Genomic DNA, 7,629 nt, shown 5'->3' with positions numbered 1-7,629 from the left:
CCTAAGGTCTTGGACTTCCCAGGGATACCAAGCTACTGTCAGGGCTAACATCTTAACAGCTCTTAAAGCATCAGAAAAATTGAGTTTAACATCAGCTCTAGGAGAGCCAGAAAAATTGAATACAAAATCATGTTTACTTTTGTTACTTTCCCTTCTCCCTCCTGCTCTAATCTTATGCCTTCTGCTGCTCTCTGGAGCCAGTTACTTAAGCTCCACCTCCTGGCCCAGGTGCAGAAGTTACAATAGCAATAAGCTTACTAGGCCGCTCTGCTCACTCCTCCGGGCTCGGCTCTTCTGAAGGCAGACTTGTCCCTAACCGGGAGCTTTCACTTGAAGGCTCAACTACCGAGCACTTTCCGATCGATCGATCGCCCTGTTCCGTCGAGAGTTCTGGAGTCTCCTACGGGTCACTTTGACACGAAGTCGCCGTCCCGGGCCACCACTTGTACTCCGTACTTCTGCTTCCTTATCTGTAGCAATAACGACCGAATACCTGGACTTCTTCTCTCAACGGTTTACTCAGGAATATTCTTTGTTACAGCTCTCCTAGGTACCCAGGTGTTACAGCTCTTTAAGGTACCTAGGTGTTACAGCTCTCCTAGGTTAAGTGTCAGCTCTCCTTGATGGCACGGTTCTTCTTGATATTACTGCTGCTTCGTCTGCTTCTTCTGCTTCTTCTGCTTCTTCTGCTTCTTCTGCTTCTGCTTCTGCTTCGGCTTCTTCTTCTTCTGCTTCTTCTTCTGCTTCTTCCTAGGTGCTGCAGGTCTGCTTGCTTCCGTGGAGTGGCTCCGACTGTCTGGAGACAGCCCCTTATATACCCGAGCCTGAGCCACCAAGTCCTCCAGGATTGGTTCCCTGTCAAACCCTCATTAGCATACACCTGCTCAGGAGGGACGCATGCGCAGTATATACCCACTCGGGAGGGCGCATGTGCAGTATACACCCACTCGGGAGGGGTGCATGCGCAGAATAGTCTGTTGCTACAGTGTATCAGGAACCAGCGCCATCTTGGATATGATCATCTAAGCGGCCGTTTACAGTGGTTTAGTCCTTGGGAGCTCTGGGGTACTGGTTAGTTAATATTGTTGTTCCTCCTATGGGGCTGCAAACCCCTTCAGCTCCTTGGGTCCTTTCTCTAGCTCCTTCATTGGGAACCCTGTACTCAGTCCAATGGATGGCTGTGAGTATCCACTTCTGTATTAGTCAGTCACTGGCAGAGCCCCTCAGAAGACAGCTACATCAGGCTCCTGTCAGCAAGCACTTGTTTGCATCCACAATAGTGTCTGGGTTTGGAGACTGTATGTGATATGGATTCCTAGGTGGAGCAGTCTCTGGATGGCCTTTCCATCAGTCTCTGCTCCACATTTTGTCTCTGTAACTCCTCCCATGGATATTTTGTTCCCCCTTTTAAGAAGTACAGAAGTATCCACACTTTGGTTTTCCTTCTTCTTGAGCTTCATGTAGTCAGTGAATTGTATCTTGGGTATTCTGAGCTTTTGGGCTAATATCCACTTACCAGTGAGTGCGTACCATGTGTGTTCTTTAGTGATTGGGTTACCTCACTGAGGATGATATTTTTTAGTCTCATCCATTTGCCTGAGAATTTCATAAATTCGTTGTTTTTTAATAGCTGAGTAATTTTTTAATAGCTGGTACATTGTGTAAATGTACCATATTTTATGTATCCATTCCTTTGTTGAGGAACATCTGGGTTCTTTCTAGCTTCTGACTATTATAAATAAGGCTACTATGAACATAGTGGAGCATGGGTCCTTTATTACATGTTGGAGCATCTTCTTAGTATATGCCTAAGCATGGAATTGATGGTTCCTCAGGTAGTACTGTCCAATTTCCTGAATAAGCACCAAACTGATTTCCAGAGTGGTTATACCAGCTTGCAATTCCACCAGAAATCTCCATTGCTGTGTTCCTCTTTCTCCACATCCATACCAGCATCTGCTGTCACCTGAGTTTTTGATCTTTGCCATTCTGACTGGTGTAAGGTGGAATTTTAGGATTGTTTTGATTTGCATTTCCCTGATGTCTAAGGATGTTGAACATTTCTTTAGGTGCTTCTCAGCCATTCAGTATTCCTCAGTTGAGAATCCTTTGTTTAGCTCTGTACCATATTTTTTAATAGGGTTATTTGGTTCTCTGGAGTCTAACTTCTTGAGTTCTTTGTATATGTTGTATATTATCTCTCTATTGGATGTAGGATTGGTAAAGGTCTTTTTCCAAACTGTTGGTTGCTGTTTTGTCCTATTTACAGTGTCCTTTGCCCTACAGAAGCTTTGCAATTTTATGAGGTCCCATTTGTCAACTCTTGATCTTAGAGCATAAGCTATTGGTGTTTTGTTCAGGAAAATTTCCCCCATGCCCAAGTGCTTGAGGCTCGTCTCCACTTTCTTTTCTATTAGATTCAGCGTATCTGGTTTTATGTGGAGGTCCTTGATCTACTTGGACTTGAGCTTTGTACAAGGAGATAGGAATGGACCAATTTGTTTTCTTCTACATGCTGACCACCAGTTGTACCAGCACCGTTTGTTGAAAATGTTGTCTTTTTTTCCACTGGATGCTTTTAGCTCCTTTGTCATAGATCAAGTGACCATAGGTAGGTGGGTACATTTCTGGGTCATCAATTCTATTCCATTGGTCTACCTGCCTGCCTCAATTTTTATCACAATTGCTGTGTAGTACAGCTTGAGGTCATGGATGCTGATTCCAGCACACGTTCTTTTATCGTTAAGAATAATTTTCAATATCCTAAGTTTTTGTTATTCCAATTGAATTTGCAAATTGTTCTTTCTAACTCTATGAAGAATTTAATTGGAATATTGATGGGGATTGCATTGAATCTATAGATCCCTTTCAGCAAGATGGTCATTTTTACTATATTAATTGTTGCATCTTTTGAGACCTTCTTCAGTTTCTTCAGAGACTTGAAGTTCTTGCCATACAGATCTTTCCCTTGCTCAGTTAGAGCCACAGCAAGGTATTTTATATTCTTTGTGACTATTGTGAAGGATATTTCCCTTTCTTTCTCAGCCTGTTTATCCTTTGAGTAGAGGAAGGCCACTGATTTGTTTGAGTTCATCTGATTTGAATTTTTATTATTCACATTTCTATTGTCTTTCCTGTTTCTTCCTTTCCTCTATGTATTTCAGAGTGCCTTGGCTTTGGGTTCTGCTTGTATCTCTAATTTGCTGATAATATCTTTTCTATATTGTTTTATATTAGTTGTGCCTATTTTATCTATGTTTTCCTTTTTGAGTGATCATAGAAAGAATCAAGATGTCAAAGAATTTCACTTACACCTAGTATGAGCTTAAGGGAGAACTAGGGAAACTATAAGCAATTGATGGAACAACGGGATACATACAAGTCATATTTTCTGAGCATCAGTAATAGACTGTCTCCTGTATAAATTCATCTAAAATTTGTATACTTTGTCACACTTGTAGCTTGGAGTGTGAAGGTGCTATAATATCATCCAAGGATGTATACTTAAATAAATTAAAGTCAGAGTATGTAGTATGGAAAGACTAGAGTTGAAGAGTTTGAGTATTAAATGTGGAGCAAACTGGAAGAAAAGGATAAGAGAAGGAATATAGTAGGGGTAACTAAGGTTCAGAGTTATTTGATGGATCATATGGAAGCCTGCCTACTACCATAAAAGCTCCATGTATATATACATATATGTATATGCATATATATAAAATATAAATATAATCACCAGCAAATATTTGAGGAGACTATGACTCAGCTAGACATTTTTCACCACCAAATTTATCTTCATTGTCAGGAATGGATTACATTAAATTTAGTCACTGACCAAAGAGAATCCATGAAATCCCAAATCATCTTAGGCTATTGCCAAGTGTGTTCATTGCTCTCTACAAACTAATAGTCCGGCTTTATTGCTGAAGACAGCACTTACATAACTCACTAAACATGCATGGCTTGATGGTACAATAGTCCCACAAACACTGTGAGAGTAATCAACTGCTATCTGGTTGGGTTTAAAGCTAACTTCACTGGATTAAACACATCCATGACATTGCTTGAGTGGTCATGAATGAGATATTGAAGAGGCCATTGGTCTAAAGAAAAAGCAAATATGAAAATATGATTGTTCTACTAAAAGGAACATAGCAATAAAATGCGTAACAACTTTCTGCTATACCTCTAGATCAGTACCTTACCCATTCATTACCAGGGAAGCTTCCTCTTGCAGTAGATGAGAACTAATACAGAGATCTATAACTGCAAAATGTGCAGAGAGTGAGAGACTTTGGAACACTCAGTTCTAAGTGAGTTGTCTTTATCAAGTATCCCCTTCAGGAATCTATAAGGAAGAGAAGGCAGAAAAATTACAATATCCAGAAAGGATGTCAGATTCTAAGGAATCAGCATCCTTCAATCATCATAGGACTGATACACATGTGAACTCACAACAACTCTGGCAGCATACCCAGGCAGTAAACACATTCAAGCTGTACAGGGTCCTAGTGATCTGAAGGGGATGTGAAAATGGGCTTCCAATCCTATCTACAAATAGCCCTTGCAAAATAAAGATTAGTTTTCCAATGGAGTCTTACTGGGCATATTAACCACATTTCAGGGTAGGCCTTATGTTATTTTTGTAGACTTTTTGTCATATATTACTTGGGAAATTTTGTCTTATTGTTTGTTTGTTTGTTTATTTATTCATTGGTTTTGCTTGCATGTTATAGTTCTTGATTTAGTGCTTTTTTTATTTGTTTGATTTGTTTTTTGCATGTTTGTTTTCTAAAGAGAGATAGAAAAGGAAAGGGCATTGAGTTGAGTGGGTGAGGAGGTGGGGAGGATCTGGGGGGATTTAGGGGAAGGGAAATGTGTTTACAATATGGTATATAAATCTAATCCAGTTGTTGACCAAAGGTCCCTATGGGAACTACTAAACTACTCAGGCTATTGCTAAAGTTACTGGTTGCTTTCCAGAAACTGATGGTCATGTCCTATTGCTGAAGACAACACCTCAGATTCTAAGATTCTAAGATTCTACACATTGAGTCAAGTTGGTGTTTCCCTCATCCCTAGAGACTTCACAACTACTGACTAATGTTCATAGTATTTGAAAGCTGTTTGCAAGCTAGCAAAGGAGAGCAACTCAGTTTCAAAGTCTTTGAGAGTAACCAATCTATATTTGATTTGATTTAAGGCCTGCTCCATGTGATGGAACCTGTCCCCTACACTGTTTGAGTGGGCAAGACCTGTGACCAGATAGGTTAAGGACCTAGGGGAAAACCAAATTTAAATTCTGAGTACTGGCTGGTGTTGTGTTTCAGCTTGACACAAGCTAGAGTCATCAGAGTGCAAGGAACCTCATTTGAAATTCCTCCATGAGATCTAGCTGTAAAGCATTTTCTCAATTGAGGATCAATGGGGGAGGCCCATTGTGGGTGGTGCTACCCCTGGGCTTGTGGTTCTAGGTTCTATAAGAAAGCAGGCTGAGCAAGCCCTTTGAAGCAAGCCAATCGGAAGCAATATCTATCAGCTCCTGCCTCCACTACTCTGCCATGTTTGAGTTCCTGTCCTGACTTTCTTCAATAATGAACAGCAATATGGAAGTGTAAGCCAAATAAACCGTTTCTTCCCCAACTTGCATTTTGATCATGGTGTTTCATCACAGCAATAGAACCCCTAAGACATTCTGCTAAGGAATGCAGCCATAAAATGACTCCTATCAAAAATCCTACTATACTCATAGAAGAGTTTTTGCTTAGCCATCATCAGAGATGCTTCTTCCCACAGTAGATAAAAACAAATACAAAAACCCACAGCTAGAAAACATACACAGAGTGGGAGATCTTTGAACATTCATTGCTAAATTGGATGTGTCCACCAAACCCTTGCCCTTAGGGAAACTAGAAATTCTGTGTAAGAGGAGAGGGAAAGAGTGTAAGAGCTAGATGAGATGGGCACTAAGGAAAAACAACCCTCTAAATGCAGCATTACTCACATCTACTCACATAGAATGAGGCATAATTCTCAGAGCCTGTATCTGTCGGTACCAGATGAGGTCCTAGTACTGAGAGAAGTATATACAAGGCCCCATCCCTAACCCAGAAACTTTGTCTAGTTGAGATCCACTCACAAATGAAAAATCAGTTCTCTCCAAGGAAGCCTCAGTGAAGATACAAACCTCCCACTCACCCATCTCAAAAACATTAAACCAAGATTATTCCTGTCTAAAGGGAAAAAGAATGGAGAAGAGACTGAAGGAAAGGCCATCTAGAGACTACTCTACCTGGGTATTCATCCCATATGCAGCCACCAAACCCAGACACTATTGCTGTTGCCAAGAAGTGCTTGATGACAGGAGCCTGATATAGCTGTCTCATGAGATGCTCTGCCAGATCCTGACCAATACAGATGTGGATGCTTGCAGCCAACCATTAGACTGAGCAGAGGGACCCCAATGGAGTTAGGAGAAAGACTGAAGGAGCTGAAAGGGTTTGCAACCCTATAGGAAGGACAACAATATCAACCAATCAGATCCCCCAGAACTCCCAGGGACTAAACCACCAACCAAAGAGGGGCATGGCTCCAGCTGCATATGCAGCAGAGGATGGCCTTATCTGGCATCAGTGGGAGGAGAGGCCCTTGGTCCTATGAAGGCTTGATTCCCCAGTGTAGGAGAAAGGTAGGGTGGTGAGGTGTGTGGGTAGGGGAGCACTCTCATAAAAGCAGGGGAAATAGGCAGATGGGATAAGGGGTTTGTAGAGGGGAAACAGGGCAGGAAGATAACATTTGAAATGTAAATAAAATAAGCAATAAAAATGAAAGAAAAAAAAGAAAGAAGAGCCCCCCATGCTCAGCAGTAGATGTTCAAGACAAAATGAACTCTGGCATCTTCAGAGGTTCTATGTCTTATAAGTTTTTACTGGGCTCTTTTAAAAACCTTACAGGTCCTTTGAAATATATCATGGGTCCTGCTTTTGTGTTTTTAAGGAATTCCTGTGAATACAAACATTTGTGCCTCTCCATCTACATATATGTCTCATGTTCTCATGTTCTTTCTTTGCCTCTTTTTCTTTTATTTGTTTGGTTGCTTTGTCCTATTCTAGTTTGTTTGGTTTGATTTTATCTTATTTTAGTATTTTTCTTTAGCCATCTATTAATTTTATTTTTTTATGTTTTATTGCATTATAATGAGAAAAGTTACATGATTTCAATTTATCTGAATTTGTTAACATTTAAAAACATATTTTAAGTAAATAGAATTAAATCACATTCTTGTTTCTCTTTTGTTCCCCAACTCCTCCCAGAGACCCTCTTCAATACCTACAATATCTTTTTTGCCATATTCTTTAAAATTTATAAAATATTATAATAATAAAATGAGTATTATAAAAGTTGTTTGATATAAAACAACAATCAATTTAACAGTCTTACATGGATGCTTGTCTACAGCAATTCTGAAAATAAATACATTTCTCTCAATATAAATTTTAAATAACTCCAAACTATTAACTGTATATTTCAAAGTAATGTATTGCTACTAATATTTCCTTAAATGAACATAAATATATAAGGTGTTTTTGTTTGTTTGTTTGTTTTATATTTAGTAGAGCTTAAAATCTTGGC

At 39.8% G+C, this 7,629-nt stretch overlaps 1 pseudogene; it reads right to left on the bottom strand.

The window, feature by feature from the left end:
- LOC116081021 overlaps positions 1-7,629 on the bottom strand; it is a 48,238-nt pseudogene that overhangs the window by 12,989 nt on the left and 27,620 nt on the right.

This window comes from Mastomys coucha, unplaced genomic scaffold (genome assembly GCF_008632895.1).
Source record: "Mastomys coucha isolate ucsf_1 unplaced genomic scaffold, UCSF_Mcou_1 pScaffold6, whole genome shotgun sequence".
NCBI classification, from domain to species: Eukaryota; Metazoa; Chordata; class Mammalia; order Rodentia; family Muridae; genus Mastomys; species Mastomys coucha.
Note: the sequence above shows the minus strand (reverse complement) of the source record. Positions and strands in the feature narration are given on the sequence as shown.